Source organism: Xyrauchen texanus, chromosome 28 (assembly GCF_025860055.1).
Source record: "Xyrauchen texanus isolate HMW12.3.18 chromosome 28, RBS_HiC_50CHRs, whole genome shotgun sequence".
Lineage (NCBI taxonomy): Eukaryota > Metazoa > Chordata > Actinopteri > Cypriniformes > Catostomidae > Xyrauchen > Xyrauchen texanus.
In genome coordinates, this window is record NC_068303.1 from 12,332,762 (window position 1) to 12,350,851 (window position 18,090).

Sequence of the window (18,090 nt, forward strand, 5' to 3'; positions counted from 1 at the left end):
TTGTATTTCATAAAAAGACCTATAAGAGGCTATTTAGTGGGAAGTTCCATTGTAAACTTAGCCCAGTTAATATGTCAATTTCACCTGCAAATGGGGCATGTTGTCACAAAAGTTCAATGTGTGTTCAATAAACTTGAATTTTTTCCTGGGCAATTATGGTGAAAATGTTTGCGTGCTTTTCTGTAGCCAACACTGAATAACTTGGAGTGGGGTTTACTAAAAAAAAAAAAATCATAGGAAACAATTCCGACGCAGAAATTACTAGTAAATTTAGCAGACCATATTTTCAAGTAAAGGCTACTCACAATTCTTGGTGGCTGTTATTAGAAATGATCAAGTAAGTTTACTTTGTAATAGCCTACTCTGTTTCTAGTCATTTAACTCACTCTTTGTTTGTACATTTAACTTGTACAAGTAGTAATGTAGCACTGTATTAAGTCATGCTTTTAAAAGGGTACTAGAATTTCAATACTTTTTAACATACTTAATCACGTACCACACGACACATGGAATCCTTACACAAGGAAGCTTAATTCAATGCTTTGTAGTCTATTAGACCACTTCACCTTGCTTTATGGCAATAGGAACAAGATCCTGAGCTGAGCACACAGACCTCAACGCTAACAGTAATCAACAGATCATTTTTAGTAACAAATGAACTTCCAACATCACAAAACAAGAAGTTTCTAGAAATAACAACTAAATCAACAATTAAAATTGTGTAAATAAACTTGCAAACAGTGAAACTTAACTATTCAAGCCCAATGCATGCTGGGAACACCAACTTCAAAATGTTAAGTAAAATGTACTTGTTTCTTTTACCTGTAAAATTGATTCAAATTAGCAAATAAATATGAAAAGCTTTTCTACTTTAGGATTGGTACATGAATATGCATTGTAAAGATAAACAATCATAAATAATATTTACTTAATAGAGCATTCATTATTACACGTTTGAGTTCAAATGTAGAATTTACTTAATTTTCTTACTTAAAAGTTCACTCTTAAACTAACTTATTTAATGTAGAAAGTACTTAAACTTATTCTACTATATTTACTTCACCACAAAATCATTTATTTTCAGTGAAGGTATGCGTCAAGGTATGCGCCAATACAGAAACTGATTTCCGAAAATAAATCTACCCTGAAATATATTCACTTGAATAAAAAGTGTGTCAACTAGCCATACAGTGAAAAGCACAAAAAGATATCCATTGACTTCAATACAGCAATCAGTTATAAATACGGTTGTCAGCAAAATACTGTATGCTACTGTAAAAACAAACTTGTGGGATGTTAAACAAATCTTTTTAATTGCTTTCTAACTGACAAAGTTATTACATTCTGGTACTTTGTTTACAGCTGGAACACATGGCACAATTGTGATACAGGGCACAGAACGCACCAGGCATAAATGTTTTAAAACTGCAGGGAAAACTTTCCAGACACAATGAGAAGTAACTTTAAACATTGAAACAATTATCAACCTTATAAGGAATGATGGTTTGGGATCCACCTTTGTTTTACCGTAGCTATGGTAACCAATCCAAATCCCTGACTGGGAAGTTCACTGAATCTTCTCTCTACTCTCACCAATATAAAGTAGCAAAAGGCCAAACATATTTTTAAAAGATCTATCATTAAAGCTGGTGTAGTATTTTTTTGTTAAAATACTTTCTCCTATTTCATATTAAAATGCAGACAACTGTAGGTAAGCCATTTGCAGGTTGATACACTGTGGCTAAAAGCCATGTGACTTATCACTCTAGAGCCAGAGGAAAATAACCATTCCCAAAAACTTTTGCAATAGTAAAGCATTTAGTATTATATTATGATTTATTTGGCAATGCAATGTATATGTGGCTTGCAAACAATCAGAATATAATGAAACGTTTGAATAGCCATAAATGGAGAAAGACTTTTTCCTGCAGAATGGTGTAGTTGTGATATCTACTTCCAGGGGATAACTGGACCATGCAAACTAGCAAAACCTTGGCCCCTTGGTTTAAGAAGCACAACAAAGCAACATTAGGTCAGCCACTAGTTTGGAATAGGACTACCTGTTTCTCTGACCAATAGAAGACAGGGGATTGTTTGGGGAAACCTGTTTGACAACAGTCATTATATTGCTAAACCGTTTGGTGCTTGCAAGTGGAACAGATATTACACACTGCAACTTTAAGGAATGAGAAGAGAAAGGAAAACAGTGGCAACGGCGAGTGTTAACGGGATCGATAGGTCGAGCAACAACGACTTATTGTGACTAGATGTGGGCTTGCCGAGCGATGCAACAAAGTTAAGAAAAGTTCAAATTTATGCAAATGAGGAGTGACTTTTGGTAGTGGCAGCCAATAGGAGTAAGCTCACTGGAGCTCACGTAACTCATCTCTTGTGAGCCAATTGAGTTGAGTGTAGGCAAGAAGTTTCTGTGTGAATTTCACTGTTCTATATGATTTGGTTGTAACCACATACTTAAATATAATAAAATGATATGTTGAAAATAATCTGTCGGCAGTCAAAATGAGTTTGATTACATTGATAGATTGTTCAACTTGTTGATGATATGAAGCATTGTGCCACAATATGAACACCCACTGGTCTGTTACAAATATGAATCAGTCACGAGACACACAAGAACCAGTAAGGTTTGATGTTCTACGTCTCCACTATGTAGTATTAAGCACTGTTTACATAGTATACAAAATTATCATATTCCTTCAGAAGACTTGGAATAAGATTCATGGACTACTTTTATAACACTTGGGTGTATAGAACCATTATAAATGAGATACTGTCTACTGCCATTGTAGAAAATTCAGCCAGCAGGACTGGATCACAGGGGCGTGTCTAGGGAGAGGCTGGGAGAGGCAGTGCCTCCCCTAGGATAAGCTCTGCCACCCCTGAGAATTTGAGAAATAATCTGTCCATTTGATCAGAGGCGGCGGCAGCCGATTTTGCCGGGGCTTCAGCCCCGAATGTATTTTGAATAGTTGACTGACAAATATGAAACCGGACAAAAGCCTATGTAAACCCCCGAAATCACAAGTTGCCTTATTTCATTGTGCTTTGGCTTTGCACATACTGCATACAGCCTGTAAAAATAGACATAAGCATAATCTAGCCTATAGAATAAGTTCCTTTGCTGTCGGTAGCCTATGGGCGACTCCGTTTCTTCCTCTCTGTTGAATATGCAGCAGGTAGAGGAGGAGCTTGCACAGTCGTTGACAGCAACTAAGGTTATTTAGTGGCGAGTTAACGGCAATAAGCAGGAAAGACAGCAAAAATTAAGCAAATGAGGCTTTGGGGATTTTTCCGAAAGAAGTCAGTGGGTAAGAATTCACATTTGTTTTTGTCCTTAAAGTCTGAAGATCATCATCTAGCTGGCTTTCACCCACAGTAGGCTAAACCTCAAGAGTTGTAGCCTCTAACCTCCTTATTTAGACTGACACAGCTTTGTAGCTCCGAGTTAACGCAGTCGCTTCTCATGCTGGAGACCACAGTTCAAGCCCTGTATGGATCGTACTTTTCTTGTTTATCAGGTGTTGTTTTCGCTAAGGATAACCAATAAGATTAACATAAAATGTATGTGTGACTTGTTTCGTGATATTAGTTTGTAGGAAATATACACTTTGATTTGATTAAATGGTTTTGTAGAGTGTAGCAAAACAGACTGAGGAGCAGCAGCAGCAGCTGTGCCAGAATCAGGCATGGAAACTGGTAACAATTAATCAGTCACTTTAATTTAGAGAAAGTTAAAAGTGAAACATTGTTTATCTCAATGATCCTAATGAAAGGATTTTGACAGATGAATTATTCTCATAGAGATGATGAGAATTATATACAGTTTGATGCCATAGTGTGTCAATGAACTTTAACTAAAGTTATTCATGTATTGCTTTAACTTAGGATCTTATACATCATTTTGACTATTTAAGTCAAAAAATATAAATTATTTATATTCAATATTTTTTTTTACCTCACTTTGCTCACTATAATATAACTCTTTTGTGATGACTTCATGTTAATATACATGACAATTCAAGAATCATGATAGATCTTAGGGCAATCCCACTGATCTGCTCTTCCCAGTACATTTTCTTCAATGGTATTGGTCCACAATTTGACATATGTCCCACTTGATGAATTAGTTGTTTGAAGCTGATTTGCAATAAGTTATGTGCTGTATCTGTTCTTTTGCATCACAGATGATTCAGGGAGGAGAGAGGATGTTGAGGATAGTACTAGAGTGGAAGATTTAGGAACTGTAGAAACAGGCCCAGCCAGAGCAAAACTCAAAGAATACCCTCTCACCAGCTTTGGACTACAGGGAAGTGGTTGCTAGTGTGAAAATAAAATTGTCTGGGCTAAGCCCCGGATGTCCTTCAATGCTGGAAACGCCTCTGCATCTGATGATAAATTACAATTTAAAAGTGGATTGTTTTGTGCATATTTTTCCATCGCTAGCAGATGAGTGAGGTCTGACACAACAAAAATCCAGTTTAAGCCCTATAGTCTAATAGGGGCCCTGTGCCTATCTCTGGGTTCCTGGCTTAGAAAAAGATATGCACTAAAACAGATTGTGTGTAGTATAGCTTAATTTTGCACCGATTTTTTCAATTGTTTATGTTGCCCCCCCCAAACAAGCCAAATGCCCCCCCAAACATGATATCCTGGTAACCCCTCTGCTGGATCAATATATCAGTTCAATATATAGGTGTGAGCGTGAGGCAATCATCTGTGTTCCGCGACTGCTTTCGTTCCTTGAATAACAGATAACTTGCGAATATGGGCAGCCGTTGGAGTTTCTGGTGCCACCATAGAGTAAGATGGTGCCCCCTTGGGAGTTGTTGCCCAATGCAGACTGCGCAATATGCGTATAGGGAGCAGCAGTACTGGATAAGTACAATAAGTAGAAAAAAAATTAAACATTTCGATATAGTAATGTGATTCTTTGAGTACAGTTTGTACATATTTCTAATTTGCCAGAAGTTAAAAAGTCCTACAGAACAGTATGAGGGTGAGTAAATTGACTAGTTGGCAGCTTGGTGCAATTCCTAATTTGCATTTAACATGGGAATAGTGGATCAGATTAATATCTGTTTCACAGAGACACATTTACCCAATCACAATGCAATTCTATCGATCAAGACACTTGAAGTGACAATGTGTAAATAAGTCCTAAACCAACACAACAGGATCCAGATGGAGAGCAACTGTTATCAGTGTTGCTGAGAAAGCATCACAAAAGATGGGCTTGCACTTGTCTGTTCTGCTTTTCAGTTTATTAAAACCTGGCAGTTCCCAGTCTCCCATCAGGTACCTGTGAACCCAGCCAGAGCCATGCTGAGATCAATAAAACACAAGTGGATGATTTCTCACACACACAACCATACGAGGACAGCGCCCATTCCATCTGTTTGCATTTATAGCTCCAAATCACGCATAGCACTTTTCTCCTTTAGAATTTGTAATGCTTATTCATGATTCTGCTCATGACTGTGGTGGCAGTGAGGTGCTGAAGTTCTTGGGGACATGTTATAAAACACTCTGTTCCCTTTTCCTATCAGAAAACAGTAATAAAAACACACTTAAAAGGGGAACCAAAAAAGGGTGCAAATACTCATGTAAAATACCCATACATGAATCATTCAGTAATGCAGTATTAAATTTCATATCTTGAAAAACTAAAATAATTTTTGAGCAAAGAACTTAAAGGGGAGTAATCAGGAAATCTGTTTGAAAACCATCAGATTGGTAATGCTTGGCAAAGAAATAGCAAACTTCACCCTTTAAAAGCTTAAGAGAGGACATCTACAATACATATAGACTCTCAAATGGGGTAAACTAATGTAAAGATACAGCTTATAGATGTAAAAAGCCTGAACCAGCATTGCTCCTTTCACAGAGGAGTGCATCATGTAAACACCCAGAACACAGTGGAGCCTAGTCCTGCATTATTATCAATATATACTGTATATGTTTGTGTCAACAATATAAAAAGTCTTTAGGCACAGCACTTAACTTTTTATTGCCAAGTGCTCATGAGAGCCTGAATTCCCACTATTACACATTTAATCTAACAGCATGCTTGCTGTGTTGTGCCCACAAGTTTGATATTAATGTTTAATTCGTAAACATACACCAAAAAACATTGTAACGTTTGCAGAGGGTTATGTAAGGTACCATTGAGCTTAATCAATTAATCAGATGTTCATATTACAATGGCCTTGCATGCTGATCATATCATTGAATCAAAGCTGATGTTAATTAGTTTGGTGCTAATGTATCAAATGCTACCACTCATCGCAATCTCAAAATATATAAAATATTTATTGTCTGTGGATGAGCCGGGATACATATATTGGTTGTCCTCCTGTAAACTCCTCCAGCTTGACTTTCTGAATAATAAAATGTAACATAATAAAAGCATATAAAAAGTTTGCACCACTAAAAATTGTAATTCTTTGTATAAAACAAATTACGTCATAACTCGAGGAAATACCAGACTGATCTCAGTGAAATCGGAAACAGAAGGGTGACATTTCTTTAGGTAAAATCTATCTGTGCTAACTGTAATTTAAAACGCTACCCCTAGTATCCAAAGCAGTAAATGTTGTTGGGCATATAGGCACTTATGAGTGTAATGTCCACAGAGGGGCAGCAAAAGCGAGTTGTGAAGAGAGTTGTTATAAACTATATAGAGGCTTTAATACAGAGAAGAGAAATACATATTTTATAAACTGGGAAAATTGCAACCCCCGAATCACGCTCATCACTGATTATGCTAATGCAGTTACTTCCTGGTTTCAAAGCAGGAAATAAACCGAAACTCCCTTGTTTCTGATGCACCAGGCTTCCGGTCATGCCACAAGGGAAGGTAAACACATGGCAGCCTATGCAATAATGTCTGAGTCTGATAGGAGTCGTTGTCAGTGAGTCAGCATAATGTGGCCGATCCTAGGGTATTGGTACTCTCTGAAACAACATGATGACTTCCCGTGTTATCGTGTTGTAAATAGCCATTCTTGATATCTAAAATGGACTTTGAACAGGTGAAATACAATTCTTGAAAGCCGTAAGAGAATTTCCATTGGTAGATTTTCACAATGATCTTTCATTCCCTCCTGTTCAAAATATGATTACAGATATCTATCATTTCTTAATATTTGAAATTCCAACTTCATATATCAGCAATGTACTGTACTACTTAATTGTAAAAACTATAAGTTTTATATATTAGTAGTTACTAGTACAAATGTCTGTTCTTGATATCAACAATTGAATTAGTAAAAATGCAAAAAACTTCACTAGTGGCAAAGTTCATTTTAGATATCTATAATGTAATATTAACTAGAGGATGCCCAAAAGTGGATATTGCCGATAACTAAGGTAGTGAGAAAGGCTGATATCCAATTAATCGGCCGATAGTTTTTCTAATTGATTTATAGAAATGTACATAAAATTATTATACTTTATTATTGCAGGCAAAGACAAAGAGTACAAAATGAATAAAAACTGCATCTGGGAATTTAGTTAAACCAAAATCCCAATAATAACCAGAAGAAATGAAGATTTGGTGCATAACGTGAGACTTTTAAGTAATAAGTTAAGATTTTCACACTGACATATTGCAGAGGGACGATTAGAGATTAAATAAACAAGTGCTGTACAGAGGGTCTCTCTTTTGGGTTTATTGTTCAGTCAAGGTTGATCGGGCCAAAGAATCAAGCTTAATGCCCCTTGATGTTCCTGGGCTCTTTTTGCCCACAGGTACAGAAGCTACACAGGCAAGTAAAATGAGATGAGACAGGATAGAGGGAGAGGAGATGGAGAAAGCAACTGTCGGGAGAGTAAAAAGGGGAGCTGTGAGGTACAAGCTAAAGATAGTGTGATAGGGAGGAGGGAGGGGGGAGGGGAGCACGACTGAAGAAAAGATAGCATGAGGCTGCAAGAGATGAGGTGGGAAGCTAGGAAAGGTTAGGAGGCAGGGATAAAAGGGAGTAAATGTGGGTAGGGTACTGAGAGAGAGGGAATAGAATGAACAACAGAGTTAACTAACAAAAAAAAAGAGAGAGACGGGGAAGCCCTGTAGGTCTGCTGGGGAAATTGCAGTGGTAAGGATTTATAGCCTTAAGATTAATTGGGTTCAACCCGTGCTCAGAGAAAATCCATTCAAGTCAGCAAGTGTGAGAGGCTATAGAGCCTGAACGCTCCATCTACAGCAGCCTTTATTCACTGTGAAAAGCATGAGTTAGGGATTTTTCAGACAAATGCCTGCGCTCTGAACAGTTACAAAGCTCATACATGCTAATTTGTAAAAAGGCTAAAACAATAGCTCCTTTGTAACACATTGTGATAGCGCAATTAGCACATATCACATGGTCAGGAATTTGCTGGTTAGCAGGTCCCCGCTAGCCCCTGCTGATAGATGCTGGAACGTCATCCAATAATGCAATTTTTTCTCCATTCAAAAGTAGTCATGTTTTCTGACAATATATATATATATATATATATATATATATATATATATATATATATATATATATATTTTTTTTTTTTTTTTTTTGTAAAAGATTTTAATTGCAATTATTTCATTACTTATACAGTGCAGTCCTTTTTCAGTAACAGATTGTTTTTGAAGGGCTCTTAAGTGTCAGAAGGACTTATGTTTTATCCTAGGGCTGTCGATTTAACACGTTGTGTTGAATAATTATATTAAAAACATTACTAGTTAAAAACTAAACAATTAATCATGCTCCTGGACTGAAATAAGGACTGTTCACCCTTAATATTTTTATTGTCCAAGTCAGTAGGGGGCAGTAAGCACAACTACAGCAGTACAGTCAACATGCAGCTGTACAGGCAACAAATGCTTTTGTGCTCCGTGATGTAATACAATGGCAGTATATGGTGACCACAACTTGAAGCTTCAAAAGGATGCAAAAGTAAAATTCAGAAGTCTAATAAATTACTGTATACAACTCATGTCTTGTTCTGAATTAATTCAATAAGATTTAGTGAGAAACAAACCGAAATCAAATATATTATTTGGCGAAAATCTTGAGGAGACCATTTCTGTACGTTCATGAGAGTGCACCGGAGCAGCAGTTGCGCTGCACATGCTCGCAAGATGGGGCATTCAAGCAAAAACGTGTTTTGTTTGTCTAAAAACAGGTCTGCCACAGTGATTGTAACAACAAAACACAACATAGCTGCACACAAACCAGAAAACAGAACTTACTAAACATGTCTGAAGAATTTGTAGTTGAAGATGCATTTCTATGCCAAGCCTTATTTTATTGAACCGGAGTACTCAAACCGAGAGAGAGATAGAATGTTCTATTCAACATTGTTTATATATAATTGTTTTATCATTATTTATTGAATAATTTTTATATGGGGGCCTTTCTCGTCAAATATTGAAATGCGATGAATTCAATTAATAATCGGCATATGTAATTAATTCGATAAAAAAACATGTAGTCGATTGACCGCCCTAGTTTTTCCTCTGTCTGTTGCCATTGATGAGTGATTGGTCACATGACACCTGATCCCAGAACTGAATGATCATGAGGAAAAATGGCAGCTTCCAGATCACTTAATTTAGCAGATGAAATGAATGGGAATTCTAATAGATAGCTTTCTCCAAGTATTTTAAAGCTCCTTGGGTTTGATTCCCAGGGAACACACATACTGATAAATACTGTATACTGTGTAACTTGAATGCACTGTAACTTGGATAAACGCGTCGGTCAAATGCATAAATGTAAACTCATAGTAAGGTAGCTTTAAGGGTTATTTCACCCCCCAAAATTACAATTCATAAAATTGTTTACCCAAAAATTAAGATTCTGTCAACATTTACTCACCCTCATGCTGTTGCAAACTCCAATAGTCCTCTTTCTTCCATGGTACACAACAGACATTTTGAAGAATGATGCAGCTTTTTTCCATTCAATGAAAGGGAATGGTGACTGAGGCAGCCAGTCCATTACATTACATTCCACCTAACATTTCCTTTTGTGCACCACTGAAATAAAAAGGTCATATGGGTTTGAAACAACATGAGGGTGAGTACATGATGACAGAATATTTAGTTTTATGTGAAAATTATTTAAAAATAAGACAACAAATCTGAATTTGTGTTATTGCATACTCGTATTATTTTTAGCACATATTGCAGAGGACAACACAAACCAGCCCTTTACCAAATTTGCAGTGGGCTTTCAATGCCGCAAAATGATTTTCAGTGTGCTCTCACTCACAGTAAGACAGATGACTTCATTGGTCATTCCAAAAGAGATTTCTAGCACAGAGCTGTGTGGGGTATTCCCCAACCCTCAACACACACACACTGGTGCAGCTATCCTTATGAGGACTCTCTATAGACATAATGATTTTTATACTGTACAAATTATAGATAATATCCCCTAACCCTAACCCTCACAAAAAACGTTCTGCCTTTTTACATTTACATTTTATCGTTTAGAATGTTTTTAAAGAGATTTGAATTATGGGGAAGCATACTACCCTTCATAATACCAGTTTGTAACTTAAAAAATGTCCTCGTAAACAACTCAAACCCACCCACACACACAAAGTCTCCTTCCACCCTATTGAAGTACATCTCTGACACACACCAGCATTCAGAAACCCACACAGCAGAACATGAACATCTGGTGTTGCATACCAAGAACAGAAATCTGGGATAGGATTGTGAGTCCCAGCCCTTCTCACTGCAGACAGCTGCATGGTGCAGACCCTGACCAGAGTGGTGAGGATCACAACACATGGACTAACACGCACAGCAGAGACAGCAGTTTAAAGATTCGGACTGATTGGAATTCATCGTGCTCTGTTATGCTATAATGGGCATAATACAGCTATAATGCCCACAAATTGAGTGCACTGAACATGATAAATTTCCCCAAGCAATTGAAAAATTATGCATCATTCCCCTCAGGACACAGACAGTATGGGACCAGACCCACTACGATTGAAAAAAGGAATCTGGTTTGCGTCTGTGAGGTTATTGACAATTGCAGTTAGAAAGTGACCTTGAATCAGATAGCCAGCATGATGACAGTTTAAATTAATTGTCTGTTAAAAATGCTCCTATACATTTTTTATTAAATTCTTGATTAAAATGCAAATACATCTTCGTTGTAGCCTTTTTTTTTTTTCCTCATTGCCAGGTCATTTTTTGAACACCACTAACCTTATGCCAATTAGCTGGTGGCTAATTGAAAAGTGTGTGGTGTGGTAAAAGGTGGTTAGGTAGCATCTTGATGGCTTGTGAGTGTGAACTACCTTGATTCTCAGAATCCACATTCTGACATCATCATTGCTTATCATTCCTCTGCTGCCATAAAATTTTTATGATCGAATGCAAGCATCGGTTGTCGATGACCTGAAGACACCTCAAATTCTCCATTCTGAGCAGCCAGGATTCGCAGCCATAGAATAAGAATCACACTGTAGTTTTGTAGACACGCCCTTTCAGCTTGAGTGATATACCGATTTGATGCAATTGGTGAACTAGGTGAAGTCCTATCTCAGTACCTAAACTTCTGCCATTACTGATATAGCTTCCCAAGGACACAAACCCATCAACTACCTTTACTATTTAATAATCAAGTTTCAGGTTAGTAGTGTTAATGCAGTCTTGGAGCACCACTTTACAATTTGAAGGTGCAAAGCACATGCCGAGGCGTGTTAGAGCAGAGCGAGAAATACTATCAAACAAAACTTTAACATCAGCATATTCAAGATTCAATGTCTTGTCCCCTGAAAGCATGTCAACACCTGGATTCTGTTAATGACATAGACAGTCCTCCATTATTTCATCAATGACAAAGTTAAACTAGAGCAGGGATAGGGGACAGCCCTGACGAACACCACTCAAGTTTCAGAACGCATTTGACAATTCTCTGTAGACACCTAACTGATGTGTTTGAGTACAGTGCCGCCAGTATATTCACATATTTGTCCGGCATACCCCTATGTCTAATTGACTCCAAAATAGCACATCGATCCACAGAGTCAAACACCCCTTTGTAGTCAAGAAATATGGTGATCATTGGCTTACGGTACATGTGATGCAGTTCTAAAATGTGGCAGAGGGTGAAGATTTGATCTACAGTATGCAACCATGCCCTGGACAAAAGCCTACCTGCTCTTCCCTAGTATTCGCTTCCCTAGCTGCTGTGAGATTACAGCAAAAAAAGATGCCAATAATCTAGCGACGACAAGGGTTAGACTAATTCCCCTGTGGTTTTCACAGGAGCTTCTTTCTCTCTTTTTGAATAATACTATGATGATAGACTCGCCCCAATTAGTGGGGATCGTCTCTGTTGTCCAAACAAGTTTGAACAAGCCAGTTAAAGCCTTGACTAGTACATCACCACCCTCCTTGAATAGAGTCCACAAGTTCATCTGGACTGGCCGCTTTATAACGTTTGAGGGCTGTGGTGCATTCGCGGACTGCAGCCTCAGTTAGTAGTTCTAAGCAAATGGACTAAGGAACAGCCTCACAAGGAATCACGGAAAGACTCATTGTGGCAGGTGGCCAGCTAAACTGCTCCTTTTTATAAATAAGTGGGCCATCTACTGATCTAACATTTTCACTAACGGACAAACGCTTGGGACCCATAGTACAGATAAGCTGAAACAATCTCCTAATGTTACATGAGGTGAATGCTACCTCCATTTCCCTGGCCCTTTCAGTCATCCAAATGTCACAATCAGCGAATAGGCTTTGCCTGAGCTCCTTACATATCTCCCTCCTTAGCCTATTAAATGAGCTGCCATAGGGGATTTTCTGTTTTGGCATTCAGTTACTGTATTACTGACTTTGAGGCATTAAACATGAATTAGTAGCATAGAAACACACAACCTGTACAATGGGCACGTCTAACTAATTTCCAGAAAGCAAACATCATCTGGAGTGTATCAAAATAATTAAACCTGATATTGTCATACGATTAGCATTTCCACACAATTATAACAAGACATTGTGCTCTGTGTAATTCAGACAGATCCACTGTGGTCCTTTCCCTCGAATCATATTTTCATACAAACACCAATCACCATCTAATTGAGTGATTACATGGCTGTTACTTCTTTCAAAAACAAAAGACAGATCAGCGAGGTCTTACTTTGCCAATAACGCAGGTTGCAAGAACAGCAATTATCTGGCATTATGTGACTGTTGGCCGTTGCACAAGAAAAGGCACAGAAATGTGTGGCAGCATAAAGGAGAAAAGCTGTTTTTTTTTTTTTTTTTTTATCAAAAGCGAAGAAAGGCCCCAAGGACTCTGCATGCATCTTGCCAGTTATTCAACATAATTCAAGATGGAATTGGGTATCATTCATCAAGCTTCTGCTTATGTAATAGGCCACACTTCACATAGGGGGCACAATGAATGCTTTCATGTAATTTCAGAAAAAGGAATTTATTATTCAGTAGAAGGAGAGAGTTTGTGAGCGAGCTAACCTAAGGTTTGACTGAACCTGTGAACTGAGCTGTGCCAAGGTCTTTCAGATGGTTCCAGGGTTTTCACAGCACGAAGAGGTTTAACTTTTGCTCTGAGAATTTCTATAAAATCTTCAAAAGCAAACAAACCACTACTGGAAAAATAAAAAAGAACGAGCCAGTGAATCCACCTTGACTAAGATTAGCTTTGCTGTTAAAACACAGCATAAAGCATGCTGTTCTTAAAGGAATATTCCGGGTTCAATACAAGTTAAATTCAATTGACAGCATTTGTGGCACAACATTGATTACCAAAAAATTTATTTTTCACTTGTACCTACTTTCCTTTTCTTTTAAATCTGAGTTTATATAATGGATGAATTGAATGGGGCCAATCCATTTATTTTTTTCAAAGAAGAGGGATGCGTGAAAATAAATCTTTGTGGTAATCAACATCGTGACCAGGGCTGGACTGGTAATCTGGCATATTGGGCATTTTCCCGGTGGGCGATGCACTTTGGGGCCGATCAGGGGCGGACTGGCCATCGGGAGAACTGAGCGAGCCAAAATGAGCAGCCGCGCTATAAAGAACGGACTACAAAACGGCACCGCGATATGCAGAAAAGGTCCACAAAATGGCCCTCCCCAACAACAACTTTTGGGTCAGTTGCTATATGTAAAATCCTGAGCCGATTTCTCTTCCCTGTCCATCCCTGATCAAGACACACATGTTGTTGATTGACTGCCATTGCTACTGTGCATTTACTTTAAAAAATGTCCTAATATTTTTTATAGTTTATTTAATGAGTGACAAATTTCTATTTTAGTATGTTGAACTGTGTCATAGAATTTTACTGATTTAAGCTGTAACTAACACTAAATAATTCTAAAGGGACAACTTCAATTTAAAGAACGAATAAAGTAGTAGACAATAGGAGCTACTTTGCATGTACTGGATTATACGAGCATTTTTTGTTGTTGTGAGCATAAACCGTTTGTGAGCTTATGCCCAAAGTCAAAAGCTCTCATCAATGTGCTCTCTCTTCCATGGAGAAAACATTTGATCAGCTATTCAAGTTGTTCACATAATTCATATTCCCAGTTGTATAGCATGTGCTCTGAATTTCTAAACACTGAATTCAGAACACTCAAAAATCCTTTCTTTTCCTATTTCTGCACCGTCACGCTCAACTGGTTTCGAATCAGTTAAATCCCTACAGGCTAAACATGGCATTTGATTTCCTCTGGAATACACACGGAGAACCACTGTGCCTGGTTCTAAGTGAATACCGTTCAGGTTTCAACTTCATTATATATGGCATAATGTGATTAATATCACAGAAAGGGATCATGAATCACTTGTGTTTAATAAGCCAGATCGCAAAATGTTTTAATAAAAAATGCCAGATTTAAGAAGTGTGACTAAATGATTAACTGACTGAGTTACTAATACAGGACAGACTGGAACACTGCATATCTATGCATCTGACCTCTGAATAAGGCTTGTAAAATGACTGCAGAGAGCATGCCTTTCAAAGCTACTGCCTGAAATGAATATTCATCTCATCCCAGGCAAATCAGTCAATTTCTGAATCTTTGTTCCAATGAAAGGGTTAGTTCCCACCAAAATTAAAATTCTCTCATCATTTACTCACCATCATGCCATCCCAGTTGTGTATGACTTTCTTCTGCAGAACATATAGAATTTTAGAAGAATATCTCAGATCTGTAGGTCCATAAAATAAAAGTGAATGATGGCCAGAACTCCAAAAAAAAGAGAGAGAGAAAGTCAGCATTAAAGTAATCCATACAACTCCAGCAGTTGAATGTCTTCTAAAGCAATCCAGTTGGTTTTGGGTAAGAACAGACCACAACTCAACCCCTTTTTCACTGTACATCTTGACGGCAGTCTCCTTGGCAATCAGGATTTCAAGATTGATTACACTTCCTATAGCGCTATCTAGCTCTCTAGAGCTCGATTATCTAGCATAATCGAGCTTGAAATCATGATCATGCCTAGAGACTGCAATGATAAGATGTACAGTGAAAAAGGAGTTACATTTTAGTCTAATTAAATCCAAAACCATCTGGATTGCCTAAGACACCGACCGTCTGGTGGAATACTTTTATGCAGACTTCATCTGCTTTTTGGAACTTTTGGAGTTCTGGTCACCATTCACTTGCATTGTATAAGCCTACAGAGCTGAGAAACTCTTCTAAAAATCTTTGTGTTCAGTAGAAATACATTTATACATCTGGGATGGAATGATGGTTAGTAAATGATGAGAGAATTTTCATTTTTGGGTGAACTATACCTTTAAGAGTATTGGACAGTGTTCAGAAATAGCAGAAAGTGAATTGGAATATATTAATATTGAATGTTTTAAATGTTCTGACATTAACAATCTGACATTAATTGTTCTTTTGTTAAATTATTCACTTCAAGAGCACTGAATGAATTCTGGAACATTAAAGACACGTGCTGGTTAAAAGAGATTACAGTATTAAAGAAGCACAGAAAGTGCTTAAACGAGCACAAAGCATTAGACAGTACCTTTTAAGATGATTTAACAAAAGATCATTTTATAATAATTACAGCTTTCATCAAAACCTAGCCTTCTTTAAAAAGAAATTATTTGACAGAAAAGCAGAACTCAAATGTCTTCACTGGTGCAATATTTCTTGCAAGCAGCGTCTCACAGGTTTAGATCCTGTTTGTGATGCCAAGTTTACTCTGAGGCAGCATGACTGTGCAGCGCCACCATCAGGTTCTGGCACCTGACAGGATTTTCTTCTTCCATACAGAGACACCTTTCCTGATTCCATAACAACATGGAGTCAGTGACCACTCAATCAGGTGGTCCAGCTGGGCCAAAAAATATTCATAAAAAAATGTTAGACATGAAATTTCAGCAAAAGACATATTTTTACACATCTGATGGTTGTTTTACATATTTAACTCTTATTTCGAAAATATCCAAGATAATTTCACACAGGGTTACAGAAATATAGTGAAAGTATCCACATAGAAGATGACATCTGCACGTTTATAATGCCGTAATTTAAACGGGACAATACAGTCTCAAGGCCTCTGCTATTCTCATCAATCCTACAGCACAATGCCAATAATTATTTTCTTCCCTGCTGCTTGATTGGGCCAAGGACATATGAAATAAGGGCCACTATAGTGCACGCTCTCAATCATGGCCAAGGCTGGTCGAAGGGTGAAGCCGAATGTTGAGCGAACAACCGTGTCCTCAATCATTCAAACATTTTGTAGATAGAACAGGATTGTAATCCTGTCTGTACTGTAATAATGGATACTTACTATAATGCTTCATATTACAGTATCTACTTGCATTTTACAGTATACTGTAAAAATATTCTTAATACAGATACATACTGTAACACACAAACACACGTAAACTTACATACAGTGTATATATATATATATGCACGGTGACATTTTTTAAAAATCTTCCTCAATCTTGTGTTTGCATTACTGTATTTTTTCCACATAGGACTGCAAGACTACCTCACAGGGGTGGTAGAAGGCCCTCTCACACCTCAACAAGAGGAGACTATTGCACCATGGTCAGAGCAAATAATACCAGTAGACTAAGGGAGATACAGAGTGCCATTATAGAAGACAACAATGTCTTTGAAAACATACAATCTTTTAGCAACTCAACTATCGACAGGGTGTTGAAAAGACACCACAGGAGCATGAAACAGCTGTACCATTTACCATTTGAAAGGAATGGTGACAGAGTGGAGGAGTTACGGTACCAGTATGTACAGGTTAAACATATATAGTGCATACAGTAACTACAGTATACTGTATATTTTATAGTGATATACACTATATGAAGAGTTTCCATTGCTCAAACACCATCAGGCAATGTTTTGTGACCCACTACAGGATGTTGATGGAATTCCTCCCACCCTTTTCCCCATTCCTTAACCCGATTGAAGAGTTCTACTGTGCATGGAGGTGGAAGGTCCACATCCTAAGATGACCCTCCTGGCTGCCATGGATGCAGCATGTGAGGACATCACAGCAGATAAGACATTGCTTTTCATGCTGCATTGCAAGGGAAGTTATCCGTTGTGATGTGGATGAGAATCTGTGGCCCGACAGACCGGGACATCAGGTGTAGAAAGACTGCGCTATGGCTATGTCTACATTAATCTGGATACATTTGAAAATGGTGTTTTTGTTTCAAAACGCTCTCCGTCCACACTAGCGTTTAAGCGTTTTCCAAAAGTTGAAAATGCTTAGGCCTAAATCGTGTCACTGCCTATGCGGAAAATTCCAGCTGTATGTACACTCTGAAACGCAATTGTCCTCGTGTTCTGTCGATGGACACCATTTCAGAGTAAATTTCACTTCGCCTTTGAAGGAATGCAATGTGAAGGTTGTACAAAGTAACATTTATTTTTTTAACAACGTTATCAGTGTATCCAGCACAACAGCGCCGTTATAACACAGGCCACCATCTTGATTGTTTTGTTGGATAGATCACATGACTAAAAATACATCATCGCTTTCAGTTATCCGCTTTGGAGTGCGTTTTCAAAAAGCTCCTTTTTCGCAGACAAAAATTCTGTCTCAA